Below are 22,135 nucleotides of genomic sequence, written 5' to 3'. Positions count from 1 at the left end.
CAGAATATACATTTGTACTTGGGTATTAGCTGCCAGCTAAACACTTTACGTTAGCATTGCAAGATTGATTCAATGGCCCTAACGTCACCAAGACAGATGAATCGTTTTGTCAAAAGCCACAATAAAGGCTTCAAAAAAAAAACATTTTGCTGTAAAACACAAACAATTCAAAAGCTGAAATTAAAGGTTTAATCCAATTGTTTAATCATCTCCTCTTGGCACAATGACAATAGTATGAAGTAAAAGAGACTGAACAAAACCATCACAGTACAATGCATTTAATGCTTTTGATACTCAGTTTGCAGAACTTTATGAGATGAAGATTAAGTGACACTTATTGTGCCGATGAAAATATTGCAGCAGCATTGTAAGAAGAGTATTGAACAGGTGAGCCATGAAGTTGCAGGATTGGAATAGCAGAGCAAGGGGCACTCCCGTTCCTGATGTTAGTTTTACCTTACATTCACCCCTCTCTAATATAGCATCAATATCTTCGTCTGTAATGTCGCTCTCTTTAGAAGCAAAGACTTGGGTAGCACCGTGACGAATCATCTGCAGCATTTCATATTTCCCCAGCTTATTGAGATTCTGATCGACTAACCTTCCTGAAAGAATTCAGTCTCGATGTTAAGAAATTGTAAAGAACAAAGAGAATTACAGCACAGGAACAGGCCCTTCGGCCCCTCCAAGCCTGCACTTACCATGCTGCCCCGACTGAACTAAAACCCCCTACCCTTCCGGGGATCATATCCCTCTATTCCCATCCTATTCATGTATTTGTCTAGACGCCTCTTAAAACTCACTACCATATCTGCTTCCACTACCTTCCCTGGCAGCGAGTTCCAGGCACCCACCACCCTCTGTGTAAAAAACTTGCCTCATACATCTCCTTTAAACCTTGCCCCTCACACCTTAAACCTGTGCCCCCTAGGAATTGATTCTTCCACCCTGGGAAAAAGCTTCTGACTATCCCTTCTGTCCATGCCCCTCATAATCTTGTAGACTTCTATCAGGTCGCCCCTCAACCTCCGTCGTTCCAGCGAGAACAAACCAAGTTTCTCCAACGTCTGCTCATTGCTAATGCCCTCCATACCAGGCAACACCCTGGTATGGAGGGCATTAAACTTGTAGTAATGCAAGAGACGGGTTCACATGTTAATAAATAGACACTCATGGGCTATAGTGGGAACTATTGAGCCCACTTTGTTGCACAGCGTACTTTAACTGGCTGTTCACACTCTGTGGAAGATTGCAGAGGGATTTAATGTTTTGCATTTTTTAGGACCATTTCATCAAAAGTCAGGAACACATATGCCTGATTGCACAGTTCCAGGTAGTATGTCCTCATCTATTGTAATGATAATTCATTTTAAAATCATTGACGATTAGAGAAGTTAGCTGCGAAAATACTGAAGTTTAATTTTAAGATGTTCTGTGGTATTTGAAAAAGAACAGGTTAGTGAGGGAGTATCCAATGCATTCACAATCCCCAACACAAAGTTTTAACATCCGTGCTATAACTCAGCCGGAGAAAAGAATGCAAGATAAAATTCTGGAGTGAAGGCTGGGAATGATTGACACTTCTCATGGTACCCCAAAGTTTCAACGATGCCATTTAAAGTTAATACCTCAAAGCACCGAAATATACTGAGGACTCTGTGCTCCCCTCCCCACGCAGTTCCCACCCAAAAAAAAAACAACTTCAACATCCACCTTGCTGAATTACAATAGAGTCCAGTCGAAGTTTCATTTCAGCATGTTCCACTATCCTTTCCTCCGCAGCGTTGTCAGTTATAAATCGGAATACTCTGACTACTTTTGTTTGACCAATTCGGTGGCGCGATCCTCAAAAAGAACACAATTAAAGTTACATGGCAGATCCACACAATCAAGCAACAATTTCAATTAACATTCCTCTACATTCAGCTGTAAAAACAGCACATTCATATATTTTCCAGCAAACATTGTTTCTACAATAAGAAATCCAAGAATTTCAAACAAAATCTCTGATTATCAAAACCTTAACATGGGGATAGGGAGTAAATCAACTTCCTAGAAATCTCCAAGCTGATCATAAGCTGGCAAAGATATGATGTCTGGATGGCTATCTCCTGCATGTTTTAACCCTCTCTAATTACTCAGTCAACATCAACAATTGTTGCAGCAGGGGAAAACAAAGGAAGCACCTGGACCTATTTAATTATTTCTCAGATGCATTGATTGCAATCCAGTAACTGTCTGGTGGATCAATGAAGCAATTGAGAAACTTGCCACTTCACACTGGAGGGGAATTAGAATCACCACTGTGTTTGTGGATTGGAGTCAAGTACTGCCAGATGCTCTTCCCTGAAGCATATTAGTGAACCAGCTGAACAATTGGGGAGCCCTGCACCCTTTTGCTGCTCACTGCAAACTTTAACTCAAACTTCGCAAATGAGTGGTATTTGAATTCATATGCCCTTGGTACACGAGGCAATCACGAATCACTCATTAAGATCCGTGCATCAGTTGTTTTGTGTGAAACTGAATCAGGGAAGGCATTTCCTTATAGTGACACCTCAGCATTACTGAAACTTAAAATGGATTTCATTTCCAAACTCTCAATTGGATTTGGAAGTTAATTGGTGAGGAGAAACAAGATGCCCAGTCAGCTGAAATCATACCACGCCAATTCTGAAAACAACCGCACGCTGCATTCAAATAAAGAGAAGAAAACTGAAGGCCTTTGCTGAAATATTTCCACCAGTTCAGTCGAGTGGAGTTTTAAAGAAACCATGGGAGCAACACACGGAAGATTTGAGGGGGCATCAGTGGCAGTAAAATACCAAATGTCGCTTGATCAGTGCACTTGGATGTTAAAACCAGCTCCAATAGTTATATATTCAACAGTACGTGGCTTTCAGAAGACAAATAACTAATCGCTCAGTAACTTACCATAGATTGGAGGACTATCTGAGGGTTCCGGTCTGAGTCGTATAGGATTACTACATCTGCCGTGGCTAGATTTATACCAAGACCCCCAGCGCGTGTGCTTAACATGAAGATAAACTTTCAGCTCCCAGGACTATTGAAAGCAGAAATAGAATCCTCGAGGGATGAGAAAGAAAACTTAACCCAGAACTGAACAAGCGATTGGGACCAATCTTTTTACTAATTGTTGGAAAATTTCATTTTTAAAAATACAAATAGATGCTAGATTCAAATTGAATATTCATATTTCTTGTGTGAAAACCTTGAATCGGTTTTGTAACCTTAAGTCTAGAATTCTTACTTAGATAATAGATCCTCAGATCAATTTAAGAGGTGAGAACTTTCCTCAAACAAACTCAGTTTTGAAAGCACAGGGCAAGAAACATACTTGTCTCTCCTCATGCGGTGTCTGTCCATCCAGTCTACAATCCTCGTAGTTTCTCCACATACAATAATCTTCCAAAATATCCAGCACCCTGGTCATTTGGCTGTAGATCAACACCCGAGAACCTGTGGAAAAGAAGATCATTCATCAGGGTGATCGGTTGATCGGTATCCAAGAACACAGCGCAGATACACAAATGCTTCAAAAACCTACATCTACTGATGTGGATAATGGAAACGAAATTTCAGTGGTAACATGCAGGATGTAGAGTAATCTAGTTATAGTACAGGAGGCATAAATGAACACACATAACCAACTCCAATTTTATAATTCATACAATGTGAACTGTCCATGTGACCCAGCTGCCTTGTTTGATGGGAATGATTTCAAAGGGTTTATATTCCAGGTGGATTCTAGACGGTGCTGCAGTTTGGGCAGCAAAAATTAAACCCAAATCAAAAAATAGCTGCAATCCCAAACCATGTAATTATTCCATTCACCTTCTCCCAACACGTTAGCCCCCAATTTTCAGAATATTTGGCTCCTGTAACTATTCCCCCGGAAGGAGGATGCGGCGCATCAAGCATTGCAGAGGCCTGTGATCCAACTCTCCTCATGAAGAATATTTGAAGCTAAATCGGCCAGTTTTTGGGAGCCCCCAGCCCCAGTGGATGGCGTGTGGCAGGCTAGAATGACTAAAACAGGATGCTATTTCAGATCAAGACACACTATTGTTTTAAACAGTCACTAAAACTTGTGAAATAAAAGCTAAATAGATGGAAGCAAAGTTCTGGAAATACTCAGCAGGTCAGGCAGCATCTGTGGAGGGGGGAGTTCTGAAGAGTCATAGTTGACCCGTCGCTGATGCTACCAGATTAGTTGAGTATTTTCAGCAATTTTTAACTCATTAAAACCTGTGCTGATTTGTAACCCAAAACATCACAGCATGCAGTCTGATGTACCTTGCTGCACAGGTCAAATGCTGCCATTGGTGTCATCAGTGATCATTTTCAAATTATTTTGCAGACATCGTCGTGGAAATCCTTGCGTGCTTACGAAGGCTAAACATCACAAACCCCTTTCATTTACTAAAAATCCTGTTCTATTTTTGATCAGTCTGCAGCACAGGTACAGTACTGCTCCAGAGCATGACAAAGTCTGACATCGGACTCGGAAATGCACAAATAACCATGCAGGCGGTTGTTTACAGCCAATCTATATACCAGGATGTTTGATTTTCCACTCCACCCGATTTCCTTATATATGGATCGGACTACACAGTAGTTTTTGTTCAATTCCTCCTGGTCTCCAGAGTCTCAACTAACTTGGTCATGGATTCGAGTTCGAGTGACTGGCATGCTCTTTGAATTTCCAATCGAATCTGAATCCAAACCTACATCCTCCCAAAATAGGAACTTTAACATTAAGCTAATTCTTAATCCATTGAGACAATGTCATCTATTTCACAAAGCGTGAACTTTATTACTATATTTACTCTCTAATAACAGATTTGTTGAACATATTCTAAAAACTTAATTTGCATTGTGTTTTAGTTTGGTTATCTCCTCAAGGATATCTCAGGAGGCTTCTTTACCTGTCCTACTATAACTAAAACCATTGCTGATTCCAGAGTTTATTGCATATTAATTTATAACACATTTTTGAATATTTTCAGTTCATTTCGCTTTACGGCCTGGCAATCGTTAATTTGGGCCTTATGCCTTATGTTGCCCCCCCCCCCCCCCCCCACCCCGTCTGAGCTACTCAAGTATCCACGAAACTATCAAATCACTCCATGTCTCCTTCCTATAGAAAGATTGAAAGACAGAAAGGGAAACAAAAGCCTTGACCAGGCCTGCGGCTGACCTTGCTCCTTCACTTTCGGCAGCAGTTTGGCCAGTACCACCATTTTGCCACTGTTAACTACCAGGTGAGTGTCAGTGGTGTAAGGTGGGCCAGGTTCAGCTCCGTCAAACAGATAGGGGTGGTTGCAGCACTTGCGCAGTTGCATCAGTCTATTCAATAGACGCATTTTGTCCATTTTCCCTGAGGATTTCAGGATGTCAATATCCTTCATTAATATCCTGGCGTACCTGTCAGCAAGGCCATAATTAAAACTCATCAGACCAACATGGAGACAAATTCATTTTTTTAATGGAGCTCAACAGAAAGCAATTACAACCTAAAATGAATGTTTGTTCTCTCGGTGCCTCGGACAAAGTCTAGAATCCACATTCCAACCACTCTCACCTACCAGGGAACAGGGTGCTCAATCTAAGCCTCACAGATATAGAAACCCATATCTTACAACTAATACACACTCAACATTTTGTTCTTTGATATAAAGTACAATTCATTCCAGGTGGCCAGGGTTTGAAGGGATGGGAATATTCATTTTCATGTCATTAGGATGCGAGCAATATGAAGTACTCTGGGATTAAGTATTTGTAACGCAGAAACAGGCCGTTTAGATCAACAATTCCAGATCAGTGTTCATGATAGGAGTCTCCTCACACCTTCGATTTCTTTTTCTATTCTATGTTTATCAAACTTCCCTAAAATGCATCAATGTCATGCCTCTCCTTGTGGTAGTGAGTTCCACGCTAACCACTCTGCCACTTTCTTTTTTGAATCTTCTCCTAAATTCCTGTTTGATTTATGAGTGACTATTTTATATTTATGGCAGCGATCCTGGCATCACCGTGAGGCAATGACATTGTGTTACATCGGGTGCAGTCTCATTTTGAAGGGCTTTGCAGCGTTCTCCTTGACCAACTAGATAGACATGGTTAATAAGTTTGGAGGGAACACCTCACTAGTACCTGATCAGGTGGGTATCAATAATGGGCTGCATTGGGGTTTGAAAGAAGAAAGTCCAAAGCTGAGAGCAAAGTAGTTTGAAAGCACTGTAATAATCACACTTGAATGGCAATCGTCCAGTCTGAATTCAATTATGATCTTCTGTTTCGGGTAAAAAATAATTGAAATGATTGAGGGAAGTTAGAATTCCAAACACAAAAATCTTACAGATCAGACGGAAGCAAGATGGTCAATAGTAGGGAGTCAGCCTATTATTGATGCATTGGGTAAAATCACACTCGCTTACACTGGTGAATCTATTCCCTTAGTTCTACAAATGCTCTAATTGTTGATTGAAGTGCAGCACAATTTCAATGAGTTGTTGCAAGATGATGCCATACTTCACAATGCAACACATTAAGATTCACAAGTTGTGCACTCACCATTCCCGTTGCATTTTGCTCAGGCCGACATACATTTTGACTTCCTTTTTTGGCGGCAGGCTCTTTTCTACCTCAGCTTTAATATGTCGGAGGAGGAAGGGTCTCAATACCTAATTCAGGTGAGAATACATGCTTTTTACACACTGATGATGCCCAAGAAGGTCAAGCAAAATAATGCAATGTTACAAAAGCTGCACTGAACAGTTCTGTGGACTGAAGCACAGGCTAAACAAAAACAGCTGAACAAGCCATGGGTTGAAGCACATCTACAGGTGTGGGCTGAATGTTCACTTCATGAAAACACCTACAACTTCAGATTAGCTTGTCAACAGCTTTATTCAGCAACAGAACAGATCAGACCTTGGAATCCAACCCTTTATGAGAAAATTCAGTAACCATAGAGCCATAGAAAATTACAGCTCAGTAACAGGCCTTTTGGCCCTTCTTGTATGTGCCAAACCATTTTTTACCGAGTCCCACTGACCTGCACTTGGACTATATCCCTCCACACCCCTCTCATCCATCAACCCGTCCAAGTTTTTCTTAAATGTTAAAAGTGACCCCGCATTTACCACTTTATTCGGCAGCTCATTCCACACTCCCACCACTCTCTGCGTGAAGAAGCCCCCCCTAATATTCCCTTTAAACTTTTCTCCTTTCACACTTAACCCATGCCCTCTGTTTTTTTTCTCCCCGAGCCTCAGTGGAAAAAACCTGCTTGCATTCACTCTATCTCTACCCATCAAAATCTTATACACCTCTATCAAATCTCTCCTCATTCTTCTACGCTCCAGGGAATAAAGTCCCAACCTATTCAATCTCTCTCTGTAACTCAGCTTCTCAAGTCCCGGCAACATCCTTGTGAACCTTCTCTGCACTCTTTCTACCTTATTTACTTCCTTCCTGTAACTAGGTGACCTTCTTTTGTATATACTTGTAAAAGCTCTTATAGTTTACCCTCATATTCAATTTTTAATCAATCTTCTGTGGCCTTTTGCTGGTTTCTAAAACAGTCCCAATCCTCAAGCTTGTTACTATTCCTTGTCATACGATAAGCCTCTTCTCTTAACGTAACATAATCGTTAATGCTCTCAATAAGCCACAGATGGGTGTTTCTTGCAGAGCTTTTATTTCCCAATTTCATTGTTAAACATTTGAAGAAAGAATTCAACATTTTCAATGTTCACTATCAACCTTAGCAGGCTCTCCTCTCAAACTTGAAGCCAATTAGATAGGGACAGGATTCTTGTTTATGATTGTGGAAATATGCCACTTGCAGAACATCATATGGAATTCAATTGTGAAATGAATGTTTGCTTGTTGATCTTTCACGATGAGATTACCAATTAACCCTGCCTCATTGCACAATACTAGATCAGGGCGGTATGGTGGCTGTGGTTAGCACTACTGTTCACAGACCAGGGACCCGGCTTCAATTCTGGCCTTCGGTGACTGTTTTTGTGGAGTTTACATGTTCTCCCCGTGTCTGCGTGGGTTTCCTTTGGGTGCTCCAATATCCCCCCTCAGTCTGGTGTGCAGGTTAGATGGATTCGCCATGCTAAATTGCCCCTTAGGTGTCCCAAGATGTGTAGGTTAGTGGGGTAACTAAGTGGGGTTAAGGGGATAGTAACCTTAAATTCACTTTCCTCATTCCTCAACAATGTACATTTCTACAACACCTTTAACATAGGTGGCATGGTGGCACAGTGGTTGGCTCTCCTGTCTCACAGCGCCAGGAACCCAGGTTCAATTCTGGCCTCCGGTCACTCTCTGTGTGGAGTTTGTGCATTCTCCCCGTGTCTGCTCCGGTTTCCTCCCTCATTCCAAAGATGTGCGGGTTAGGTTGATTGGCTATGCTAAATAAACCTTTGGTGTCAGAGGGATTGGCGGGGTAAATATGTGGGGTTGGTGCAGACTTGATGGGTCAAATGGCCTTCTGCACTGTAGGGATTCTATGATAATAAGATGTCTACAGGATCATCACAGGGGCAATCATCAGACAAATTTGACGCCGAGCTCCCAGAAAACCCATTGAGAGGTGACAAAGGAGTTTTTAAAGCAGTGTTTTAAATAAGGATGAGCTGGAGAGGCAGAGAGATTTAGGGAAATAATTCCAGTGCTTTGGGCTAAACAGCTGAAAGTTGACCTTCAGCGATGCACAAATGGAGCAGTGGACAGAACTTGGTTCATGTCAGCAGCAGTTCTGATGAATCGAATCTTCCACGTGGTGCAAGGTGGGAGGCTGTTTAGGAAAACCTCGTGCTAATTAAGGGTTTGAACAAGGGCGGGCGATATTATGGTGGTGGTATTGGTAATATTGAGAATACGGGCTGGAAATGTAGTTCAGGCTCAATTAGGAGATCACAATTGCAAAGGGTTTGGTGAAGCCTCAGACAGACAGGAACCAGACAGAGGTTTGGAGTGAATGGTTAGGAAATGGAGCTTGTAGTGTGAACAGAAGAGGAGATAAATCCGAGTAATTGTAACCTACCATTCCTCCTCTCCCCCAATCCATTTTAGCTTCTGAAATAGTGGATAGACATTTCAGCAAATAAACGTTATTCTATTTCCCTTGCCCTGCACCTCCCAAAATGTGACAAAAACACTTTATTTTAGCAAGTCTTCCTGATCAGGAAGCAGTTCTACTGGAGATCCAGCATCAATTGAAATGCTCTTATCAAGGTCGGGATCAGCAATTGGAACAGCCCGTGGGGATGCCTAATGGGCCTTGTTACCAAGGTCAACTGAGGAGTTCAATATATGGCCACAGAAAAAATAATTGAGAGTAAATGAAGCTGAAGAAATCTCTCCCCCTTCACCATATTATGTAATATCTGAAGTGATTCAAATTATTCAGATCTGGGTTAAATGTCCACCCTAATTAAAAACACCTATGGTAGTTGCCTACATCGAGTGAAAGGCAATAATTATCTATTCGTGTCATCAATTTCTAAGTTGCCTATTCCAGAGCCTTAAATGCCATGTTTACTTCAAGCACTATTTACTGAATGCAAGAACACCTGGTAAATGATCATTTAGCTTTGTGCCCTTTAACATTACTAATCCATTCTAAGTGGGATGCAGCTGGACTGGGCAGAAACCATTCTCGTTACACGAATAGAGCCGCCACTTAATTCCAGTGGATCGCAGGTAAGTCATGTCTGCAAGAAGTGGTGGCAACGAGAAAATGCTGGAATCCATCATTAAAGAAGAAATAGCAGGCCATCTGGATAAGAATGGTTCGATTAAGCAGACGCAGCATGGATTCATGAGGGGAATGTCGTGCTTGACGAACTTGTTGGATTTTTATGAAGATTTGACTAGTGCGGTTGACGGAGGGGAACCGGTGGATGCAGTGTTTTTGCATTTCCCAAAGGCGTTCGATAAGGTGCCTCACAAAAGGTTGCTGAAGAAGACTGGGTCACACGGAGTTGGGGGTAGGGTGTTAGCGTGGATTGGGGATTGGCTATCCAACAGGAAGCAGAGAGTCGGAATAAATGGATGCTTTTCTGGTTGGCGGATGGTAACTAGTGGCGTGCCGCAGGGATCGGTACTGGGGCCTCAACTATTTACCATTTATATAGACGAGCTGGAGGAGGGGACTGAGTGTATGGTAACAAAGTTTGCTGGCGACACGAAGATAAGTGGAAAAGCATATCGTGTGGAGGGCTTGGAAGGTCTGCAGAGAGATTTGGACAGGCTGAGTCAGTGGGCGAGGATCTGGCAGGTGGAGTATAACGTTGACAAATGCGAGGTTATTCACTTTGGAGGAAATAATAGCAAATTGGATTATTATCTAAATGGAAAAAAAATACAACATGCTACTGTGCAAAGGGACCTGGGGGTCCTTGTGCATGAGACGCAAAAACCCAGGCTGCAGGTGCAACAGGTGATCAAGAAGGCAAATGGGATGTTGGCCTATATCGCGAGGGGGATAGAATATCAAAGCAGAGATGTTTTCTGCATCTGTACAGGGCATTGGTGAGGCCGCAGCTGGAATACTGTGTGCAGTATTGGTCCCCTTATTTGCGGAAGGATATATTGGCGTTGGAGGGAGTGCAGAGCAGGTTCACCAGGTTGATACCAGAGATGGGGGGTGTTGATTATGAGGAGAGACTGAGCAGATGGGCTTTGTACTTGTTGGAATGTAGAAGTTTGAGAGGGGATCTTATAGAGACCTATAAGATAATGAAGGGGCTGGATAGGGTAGAGGTGGAGAGATTCTTTCCAATTAGAAAGGAAGCTGGAACGAGAGAGCACAGCCTCAAAATAAAGGGGGGTCAATATAGCACAGAGTTGAGGAACTTTTCTCAGAGGGTGAATCTCTGGAATTCTCTGCCCACTGAAGTGGTGAAGGCTACCACGTTGAATATGCTTAAATCACGGATAGATGGATTCCTGATCGGTAAGGGATTTAGGGGTTAGAGGGATCAGGCGGGTAGGTGGAACTGACCCATTTCAGATCTGCCATGATCTTATTGAATGGCGGGACAGGCTCGAGGGGCTAGATGGCCTACTCCTGCTCCTATTTCTTATGTTCTTATGTTCTTTATCACTTCATAAAAGTCAAATTAATTTGTAATTCACACGCAGTAACTCAAAATTTAACACCGCTAAGATAAACATTTAGTAGAATATAGATCCTCAGTTTTTGCCATCACATTTTTAATCAATGAATTAACAGTTCTAAATCTACCAGGGCAAGTCAAAGGCCAGGAATCCTGCGGTGAGTAACTCGCCTCCTTACTCCCCAAAGCTTCTCCACCAGATCCAAAGCATAAGTCAGGGGTGTGATGGATACTGTCCATTTGCCTGGATGACTGCAGCTCCAACAACTGTCATGAAGTTCAACACCATCCGGGACAAAGCAGTCCACTTGATTGCTGCCCCTTCAACAAACATTCACTCCCTCCACCATCGATGAACAGTGACAGCCGTGTGTACCATCTACAAGATGCACTGCAGGAATTCACCAGGGTTCCTTAGGCTGCACCTTCCAAACTCTCAGCCACTGCCACCTAGTAGGACAAGAGCAGCAGGTACCTGGGGACACCACCACCTGGAGGTTTCCCTCCAAGCCACTCCTCATCCTGACTTTGGAAACATATCGCTGCTTGTTCACCGTCATTGGGTCAAAAAACCTGGAACTCCTTCCCTAACAGCACTGTGGATGTACCTAGAACTTCAGGGACTGCAGTGGTTCAAGAAGGCAGCTCACCACCACTTTCTGATGGGCAACTTGGGATGGCCAATAAATGGTGGTCTAGTTAACGACATCCACACCCAGTAAATGAAGAAAAGAAACCTTGCTGTTTCTTCAAATTAGCCCCAAACACTCTCAAGGCACATCACTTCATCACACAAATATACAACTTTTTCAATAATATTTCTGAGGGCGATGGGCCAGAAATAACTTTGCATTTTAATGACGTATCAGCATCAGAATACAGATAAGATAAGAAGCTTACCATGTGCAATCGCTCAACGAGCTTCTGGTCCCCCAAGCAGTTGTTTGTGTCAAACCAAGAATCAAAGTCCTGCAAAGAACAACAAGCGGCTACAGTCATGCCAACCCCAAACGTTTTAGCATCTTGTGTTACTTCCATCAACGCCACATCCAGTGGTTTCAATTATTACGTTGTTTATCACTCGAAGAACAAGAATGGCAATTTAAAAAGGTAGCATCCAAATTAGATCGTTCACAAATGATATCATAAAACAGATGCACAGCTGCTCATAACAATTGCAAATCAGTTTCAGCTGGTCGGCATGTGAGCAATTTAACATGGAAAAAAATCATTTTTTCCCTTGGACCACCTACTCCCATCTCTGTAACAAGCAACAGGACACCCACACAGGAAGAATGGGCAGTAAGGCATTCAGTTAGAAACATAGCTTTTCTTACTTTAACAAAAATAGTACATCAAGATTACAAACGGTTATCTATAACTTGCAAGACTGGAATATGGAAACTTCCAGAGCCGTCCACAATTGAATGGCATTTCTTTCAAATCGAAGCAATGGTTGTGGAAGGAGCAGCTGGTTAAAAAGCAATGGTTGTGGAAGCTGCAGCTGTTTAAAAAGCAATGGTTGTGGAAGCGGCTGCTGGTTAAAAAGCAATGGTTGTGGAAGGAGCAGCTGGTTAAAAAGCTTTTAAAACAAGAGCACTCTCCGGTCTGAATAAGCAGATCTGATCTTTGATTTTCAATTCAAATATTTCCACTCCACTTTTCCACTAGTGTTAAAACCCAGAGATTAACTATCGAGCCTCAATAATTGATGGTGCAATAACTTTCCCAGAAGTTTCTGAACCCCTGGAGTAATTTGGTTGAATATGGCACAGCGGTTCGCACTGCTGCCTCAAAGCAACAGGGACCAGTGTTTGATTTCTGGCTTGGATAACTGTGTGGAGTCTACATTTTCTCCCCATGTCTGTGTGGGTTTCCTCCGGGTGCTCCCGGTTTCCTCCCACAGTCCGAAAGACATGCTGGTTAGGGTGCATTGGCTGTGCTAAATTCTCCCTCAGTGTACCCGAACAGGCACCAGAGTGTGGCGACCAGGGGATTTTCACAGTAGCTTCATTACAGTGTTAATGTAAGCCGACTTGTGACACTGATAAAGTTTAACTTAAAAAATGATTTGTCTGCATTGGATTGTGAGATTAAAGCGCTCTTTTCCTCAAGATTCACATTCCATCTGTGACAATAAATAACCCTTTTAATTTAGCTCTTAAAGCTTTGATGGAAGTGCGAAGGAACAGTGAAAGCAGCAAATAACAATTACATTAACCATTAGTACTCAAAATGTATCATTTTCCTTCATTTCAAAATCTCTATTCCTGGATTTCGCTCCAACCTTTTGTTCCAAGCTTCCTGTCCTTCGTTATCTCATTCACCAAAGAACAGTCACTTCCATCCACACTGAATTCTTTTTTACTGTTCTTTGCCACTCCGTCTGAGCCCGTCTTTGCATTCTCCTCTCCAGGGGAACAGTGTGCCGCAACCTTCTGTGCCTCATTTTCTGTTTGGTCCCACACATAACTGCACCTTCCACAAAAAAAACCTCACTCCATGATATATAACCGAGAATGTGACACATGGTTTACAAAGTTTTAAACTTTATTTATTAGTGGCACAAGTAGGCTTACATTAACACTGCAATGAAGTTACTCTGAAAATCCCCAAGTCGCCACACTTCGGTCCACTGAGAATTTAGCACGGCCAAAGCACCTAACCAGCAATTTTTTTGGACCGTGGTAGGAAACCGGAGCACCCGGAGGAAACCCACGCAAACACGGGGAGAACGTGTAAACTCCACACACACGATGACCCAAGCTGGGAATCGAACCTGGGTCACTGGCGCTGTGAGGCAGCAGTGCGAACCACCGAGCTACCATATTGCCCCCTGCTCATGCCCCCATGCTACAAATCAAGCCTGCGTTTCTCCCCAATTCACCTGAAGATGAGGCAGAAAATGTAGCATTCACTACAATGGTAGCCATTAACTCTGGTGGTAATGGACGGGATGGGGAAGAGAGCAGAGACAATGAAGGGAAAACACACTTACCTTGGGTTTCCCATTTTTGATCCTGTCGGCTTCATCTATAACCAGATATCGCCAATTAAATATTTTGAAAACAGATTTGTCCCTGATGAGCATTTCATACGACGTCACACAGACATCCCACTCTCCAGGAAGGAGGACATCTCTGATGAAAGCTGCCTGATAAAGTAAGAAGTGGGTTACATTTCAGTTTTCCAAACACCAGAATTTTTTTTTTTCCAGAATACAATTGGGATGCAGCAGAAACAGTTCTGATCACAGCCATTAATCAGACAAATTTAGCTGAATAAAACACTGACGTTGGGGTTTTCCAGCCCCGCCAGCAGTGAGCAGCGTCAAGGGCAGGACAGGCAAAGGTGGAGAGCGGCCAAAGGGCAATTGGATCTTGGCAACTCTCCAAACCATAGAATCCCTACAGTGAAGGAAGAGGCCATTCGGCCCATTGAGTCTGCACCGACCACAATCCCACCCAGGCCCTATTCTCCAAACCATAGAATCCCTCTCTGTCCGGAGCTCGCTCTGTCTGTCTCTCACCGCCTCTCTCCCTTTCTTTCTATTTCATGGCCTCCTCGATCTTTCTCCAGCTCTCCCTCTCTGTACTCCAGAAGATGAAATCTCCTATTACTGGAGCGGACTCAGTCCATCGGAATCTTGTGGCTTATAGATGTAGAATTTTAACTACAGGATCTATGGGACTGTATTAGTTAGAATAGAATAGAATAGAATCCCTACAGTGCAGAAGGAGGCCATTCGGCCCATCGAGTCTGCACTGACCACAATCCCACCCAGGCCCTATTCCCGTAACTCCACATATTTATCCTGTTAACCCCCCCTGACACTAGGGTTAATTTAGCATGGCCAATCAACCTAACCTGCACTTCTTTGGACTGTGAACCTTCTGACGAAGGAGCAGTGCTCCGAAAGCGAAATGCATTTGCTACCAAATAAACCTGTTGGACTTTAACCTGGTGTTGTTAAAACTCTTGCTGTGAGGCAGCAGTGCTAACCACTGTGCCATCACCTCAAGATGTTCCAGCCCAGCACACGATTTTCCCTGCCACTGATGGGGCTGGAAAATCCCGCCCAGAGTGTTACAAAGCAAGGAGAGAGCAATAAATTACTATATAATTGAACATATTTGCAAATTTACACTCAAAAGTTGTCTGCGTGGCAAATCTCGGATTTTAGTTACGCAGAGCAAGGAAAAGCTGATCTCCAAAGCCAGTCTCAAGGAACATTGAGGGCTGCCGTTAACACTGGCGACAGATCCATTCTCCGCATGCATGTTGAAAACATGTTTTTGAGAGAGTCGACAAAAGTAAATTCAATCCAGTGAAAGGCAGGATTGATATAAAAGATTGAACAATGGCCAAATACAACGTTTCAATTTGTTAAGTCTAAATTTATTAAAATTGTATCCCAGGTTTGATGAGTCCTTCATTTATTGTACTTTTATGACACAAAGTGCTTGTTCACACAACTGCAATGCTCGTGGTTATTTATTCAGCAATTTAAACAAGGTCATAGAGGTTTACAGCATTGAAAAAGCCCCTTCAGCCCAACTTGTCCATGCTGATCTTTTTAAAACCACTTAGCTAGTCCCAATTGCCCGCGTTTGGCCCATATCCCTCCATACCCATCGAACTGTCTAAATGCTTTTTAAAAAACACAATTGTACCCGCCTCTATTACCACCTCTGGCAGCTTGTTCCAGACACTCACCACCCTCAGTGAAAAAGTTGCCCCTCTGGACCCTTTTGTATCTCTTCCCTCTCAGCTTAAACCTATGACCTCGAGTTTGACTCCCCTACCTTTGGGAGGTATTCCAAAATGTTCCGTTGTGGTTCATGGGTCAGTGTTTAGTTGTAAAAAGAATCTTGCTCCCCCGTGAATGAACTGACTCTCTCGCAACTTACCCAACAGATGCTGTCTGTCCTTTGGTACCTCACCCATGCAGCTTTTTCACACACAAGTTTTGACAGCAAGTGCTTGCGGATTGCTTAATTCCTATTTGGTAAATGACAGATGTCGAGATAGCAACCAGCTTTAAGAATCCTGGCTGTTTTTTCTTGTTTCGATGCTGGGGCAGCAAGGGTAGTTGTACTTTCCCACTGGGGTCGGCCAACATATGGCAGGAGATCCAACAAGCACTGCACGGATTACTTCCACAACGTGCAATGCATTTTCAAATTAAAGTCCATGCATCAGCTGTATTTTCCAACAGTATTTTTGGGAACATAAAACACAGTTCTTACCCTTTGATCCTTGTCACCTATTAAACAAATAGCTCGAAAAGTCGGTATCCATCTTTTGAACTCAAGCATCCAGTTGTGCAGTGTAGACTGGGACAAGAACCATGAGAGGTCCAGGAATGTTTCTATAATGTTTCATGTACCCAAGAAGAGCAATAGTTTGCAAAGTCTTCCCGAGACCCTGTTAAACAAAGTAAAACAATTAATTATCTTAGAATCAAAGACTTTTTTCATCAGTGTTGTCCTGAAGCATTTCTGAAATGTACTGGAAGAAACCATTCGGCCCCTCAAGTTTGTTCTGCAATTTAATTAGATCATAGCTTATCTACTTCGTAACTCAATTTATCTGCCTTGGTTCCATTTCCCTTCACACTAATCTAACAAAAACCTTCGTCTCAGTTTTGGCATGTCCACACAAACCATGCCTCAAGTTTTTTATAAAATAAAAAGCTAGGTTTTGGCAGGAAGTAGGAGAAAACAAACGTTCCAGGTTTCCGCTAATCTTTGAATGGTACACCCTCGAACATCCGGGAGAAGATACTTGTTCCCTACTTAGAAACATCGAAGATAGGAGCAGGAGGAGGCCATTTGGCCCTTCGAGCCTGCTCCGCCATTCATTACGATCATGGCAGACCTTCCAACTCAATAGCCTCATCCTGCTTCCCCCCCCCCCCACTAACCTTTGATCCCATTCACCCCAAGTGCTTTACCGAGCCGCCTCTTGAATACATATAATGAATGCTTCGCCCCGTTTTGAACCGGGAGCCTTTCACGTGAGGCGAAGGTGATAACCAGTACACTACAGAGACATTGATTTTATTAAGTCCTTTAAACTAAACATCTCACATGCCGACACCAAACAATTGTTATGTCTGCAATCAATGTGTATTCATACCGTTTCATCTGCCAGGATACAATTAATGCCATTCTTAGATAAAGAAATCAGTCAATTCAGTCCACGGATCTGATAGTCGCGGAGTTTCCCTCCTTTTACATCTGTGGAAGAGACCCCAAACATTTAGAGCCTTCAACCGTTGCAAGAGTCTGCACAGAATAGAGCTCAAGGGGAAATGAAATCAGTGCCATGACCAAAAGGAAAAGTATTACTGTTTCAGGAACCGTTGAACTGAAAGCACCATGACAGCTTGAGACAACAAAAAGCAAGCAGCACAATCCATTTGGTATTAGGGTCTCAATGTTTGCATGAAGAATGTCAGCGTTCAGACGCAGGCTCCAAAACAAAGGTGGTGATTTTCACCACGACTACTACCATTCTATAGCAGCTAAATTGACCAATAAAACAAGGCCAAAGTATATACAGAAACGTAAACTGTTAAACAGAGCACCTAAACTTCACTAAGGCAAGTATGAGCAAGATTGGGAGGGCAGAGAGAAGGAATGATGGTGAGGAACCAGTTTACTGGGCTTTGACTGCTTTGTGAGAAATCATTGCATGGACATTACTGGGATTTTGAATATGTTATGAGTATTTGGAGCATTGCGTGCAGTTGTGGTCATCACACTACCAGAAGGACGTGGAAGCTTTGGAGAGAGTGCAAAGAAGGTTCACCAGGATGTTGCCTGGTCTCAAGGGTGTTGGCTATGGGGAGAGGTTGAATAACCTAGGATTGTTTTCATTGGAAAGACAGAGGCTAAGGACAGACCTGATAGAGGTGGACACAATGATGAGAGGCATAGGCAGAATGGATAGTCAGAAGGTTTTTTCCAAGGGTGGAAGTGTCAATTACAAGGGGGCGCAGGTTCAAGGTGAGAGGGGTAAAATTTAAGGGAGATGTGTGGGGGAAGTTTCTCACAGAGTGGTGGATGCCTGGAATGCACTACCAGGGGAGGTGATGGAAGCAGGCACATTAGCAACATTTAAGAGGCATCTCAGCGGGTAAATGAATAGGGAGGGAATAGAGGGATACAGACCCAAATAAGGACAGAAGGGTTTTTCTTTATTTTAGAAAGGGCATCATGATTGGCACAGGCTGGGAGGGCTGGAGGGCCTGTCTTCTGCTGTACTTTTCTTTGTTCTTTGATTGGGGAAATGCCATTTGGGAGAACAGATCATTCAGCTCACCATTTCATAGGGTAAGGAACTGATTATACATGATTCTCAACACCAATAGGACAGCATGTTACATGTACGCAATCTGTATGATAATCCAATTTTTCCTCATAAAAACAGATGGTTCCTTTTCATGTGGCGCACACTAACATGTTAAAATGGCTGCTAGGACCCCATAAAAAATAAGTTGGAGCAGTTTCAACTCAGTTCCTTGGGAGCACTGGTTGAGAGGGCAAAGCTGAACAAAACAAAGACCAAGGTGAAAGGCTGATATATGAAACACATGTCATACTGGCATGAGGGAGATCTTTCAGCTTTACCCTGCATTTTATTAATGCTGAATCTGACCTCAAAATACTCAATATCGACAATATCCAGTCAGAATATATGATGTCAGATCACAAGTTAGGCTGGAGTGAGTCCGTGGTGTCTGGCAGCATTAGTAGATTGTTCCATTAAAAAGACCCCTTCTGCCAATAAACACAGCCAATTAAACCAGGAGAACGGGAGGTGCTGTTTTTGGAGATTTAATTACAACAGTCTCAAATGTCCCACAAGTCAAATTTTGACAAAATTGAACACTGCACATCGATGAATGGTGACTGAAAATGTGAAAGCAATTGGGAAAAGGTAGTGAAAACTGAGCTACATTAACTCATGTATGGAACAAAGAATAAAATGGCTTTACGCACATGATGGGGATTCTTCAAACCTTGTGCAGACATTGGTTGTCTTGCTGTTTTCTGACAGTAGCTCTTCATCCTCTTCCTGTTCCGTACGACGATGCCGATAGCTAAGAATTAAAAGTGAATTGTTTTGTGCGAGGGGTTACTATTACTTTCCAAACCATTTTATAAGAGCTGTTAGTGCAGTCAATTTCAAATCCACAATCACTTCAGAATAAACAGCACCGTACAAATTATTTTGGAGATTGTGCATCACTTTTGTGGTGAAGATTAGTACATAGAATCCTAAAGTGCAGAAAGAGGCCATTTGGCCCATGGAGTCTGCACCGGCCTCAATCCCACCCAGACCCTATCCCCATAATGACATGCATGTACCCTCGCTAGTTCCCCTGACACAAAGGGGCAATTTAGCATGGCCAATTCACCTAACCCTAATCTTTGGACTGCGGGATGAAACCGGAGCACCCGGAGGAAACCCACGCAGACATGGGGACAATGTGCAAACTCTATACAGACAGGGACCCAAGCCGGGAATCGAAGCTGGGTCCCTGGCGCTGTGGGGCAGCAGTGCTAACCACTGCCACACTGCCACCCTAACTACTGTGCCACCATGCCCTGCGTACAGCATGTTATTGAACTAAGATTCAAAATTGCAATTCATGCAGATGGCCATTGTTTTAATTTAAAGTTGATTCCAAACATAAACTTTGAAATCTATTGTTATGTAAATACTCTCCCAAGACCCTGGTAAGCTACACAGCATATTAGTACTTTTTAATTTAATTCGGTAATTACACATGTGTAATCTTTTGTGCCAATACTTGTCAACAGACTCTTCAATCATAGATGTGGCAAATTTAAGAACATCAGTGTTTTTAATGCAAGGTTGACAGGAATTCCACGCCTGTTATACGGATGCAGGATATTTGAACACTTGGTGACTAAGATGCTGTTTGAACTTTAAAAAGGCAGAGAAAAGGTGTAGGCCATGCAACCTCAGACATCTGTTTATTCAATTAAATCATGCCTGCTGTTGCTTCATATCACTTGATAGTGCAGCCAACAAAGAAAAAAATCCATTCAGAAAATTTAACACCCATAGCCATTTGGGGCAGAACTTTCCACCAAGTGGAACGAAATAGCCCTCACTTTCAATCCTAACTAACCTCATTCTAATGTTAAGATGTGCCCCCTTGAACCCAGATTTCCCTCAAAAGACATTAGTCTCTGTATCTACCCTATCAAATCCCCTAATCATTTTAAACACCTCAATTTGGTCACTCTTTAATACTCTGAACTCAACGGAATGAAAGCCAGATTTACGGAACATGTTATGTTCTCATAACCTGACACTAAGACCAGATAGCATTCCGGTGCCAGACCAATATTACTCTCCTGAGGTTCGTTGCCCAGAACCAAAAGGCAGTTCTCCAGCTGAGGTTTGAGCAAGGCTCTGTACAACTTCCTCATTTTTTCATCCCAATCTATTTTGAGATAAATGCTATCTTCCTCTTAGCATATTCCATTATCTTTTGTAACAGCGCAGTAATATCGTGTTATTTGTATATATGGAAACTCAAATCTCTTTTGCTCCTCCACAACTAACCTCTCTTGTCGAAAAACACTTAGAGTTGCCTTTCTCAGTTCCAAAGTAGGTGGCCTCACACTTCTCCACACTGAACTACATTTGCCACAGCTTTGACCACTCACTGGGTTGTGCCCTCTTTGCAACTCCATCATATGATCCCAATTTGTGGTTGCTCCTAACCTAGGTCTGCAAATATGGATGAAGCAGTAAAGAGTTATATCCAAATCACTGAAAGCCGAGGCCCCAAAACCTCAAGGAGGAATGAAAGCTTTACTTCCACCATCCGACTTTGACCCCAACATTAACGCCTCTTTGGCCCTTCAAACGCCAGGAACACTTTCCAAGTTGAAATCTCTCAGAATTTGCATCATGAATCCAAAAACACATTGCCTGGAATATATCTTACTGTCCAACCGACAGAAGCGTCTGTTTCTCATCTTTCTTTAATCGAGGGTGCCCGGGTTTCATCTTTAAAGGAGACGTTGGAGTTTTCTGTGCAGCAGGTTGGATAAAGTGGGTAAAAAGCTCGGTCTGTTGCAGCAGATGATCAAATCTGTCGAACAAGAAAAATAAATGTTCATAAGAAAATAAAGCATTGAGAATTAACGTGACAAGAGTGTGCAAACACATCTCATTTAATCTGCAGTCAATCTGCAGTTCTCCTTGTGGGGGCTGCAGATTTGTTTTTATTGAGGCGTAATAGTACGTGTCTTTGGAAAGCAGCCTTTCACCTGTTATTTGTAAATTGGGCAACTGAGTAACATTTGGGTGTGGAAGGGAAAGAATAATAAAGACACCCCTCTCTGCTGTGGTGCTATTAAAACATTCCCACTGTAATTGAGATTTCACTTTGTGCTGGTAAATTCAAAAATGCTCTTCAAACACAACCTATATTTCTACATACAGGATAGTACACAAATGTGTATAGTACTCTACGTGACAGCCTCAAATTTAGCACTGTTCATGTTTAACTCTCGATAAAAAAGTGTTAAAAGCGCAAGTTAGTAGAATGTTTGTGTGGGCAAGAGGAGGAAGCTTGTTGGTTAAAATCTTATGGTAAAGCAGCCATTTATCTACCACAATATTTCTAAAATAGCTTAACAGTTAATAACCTCTATTCTATAGCATTTCCAATGGTTTGCTGCCACTCCCCTGATGCTACAATTGCACCATTTGCCCAGAGGTTATTGCAAAACCAAAGCAAGAGTGTCCAAGTTTAAAAAGTCAAAACCTGTTCAATTTTGAGAGATTAAAAATATGATTAGTTCCATCCAACAGATTCATGGGGGGAGGGACCGGGGGAGGGGAACGGGGGGTGAGGGGGGGGAAACAGGAAAGGACAGGAGAGGGGGAGGAGAGGAGAGGGGGGGGAAGGGGAG

At 42.6% G+C, this 22,135-nt stretch overlaps 1 pseudogene; it reads right to left on the bottom strand.

Annotated features, from left to right (window-relative positions):
* Positions 1 to 456: 456 nt before the first annotated feature.
* LOC144489224 (SWI/SNF-related matrix-associated actin-dependent regulator of chromatin subfamily A member 5-like) lies at positions 457 to 21,309 on the bottom strand (annotated as a pseudogene).
* Between the last annotated feature and the right edge of the window lie 826 nt (positions 21,310 to 22,135).

This window comes from Mustelus asterias, unplaced genomic scaffold (assembly GCF_964213995.1).
Source record: "Mustelus asterias unplaced genomic scaffold, sMusAst1.hap1.1 HAP1_SCAFFOLD_2019, whole genome shotgun sequence".
Classification (NCBI taxonomy): domain Eukaryota; kingdom Metazoa; phylum Chordata; class Chondrichthyes; order Carcharhiniformes; family Triakidae; genus Mustelus; species Mustelus asterias.
Note: the sequence above shows the minus strand (reverse complement) of the source record. Positions and strands in the feature narration are given on the sequence as shown.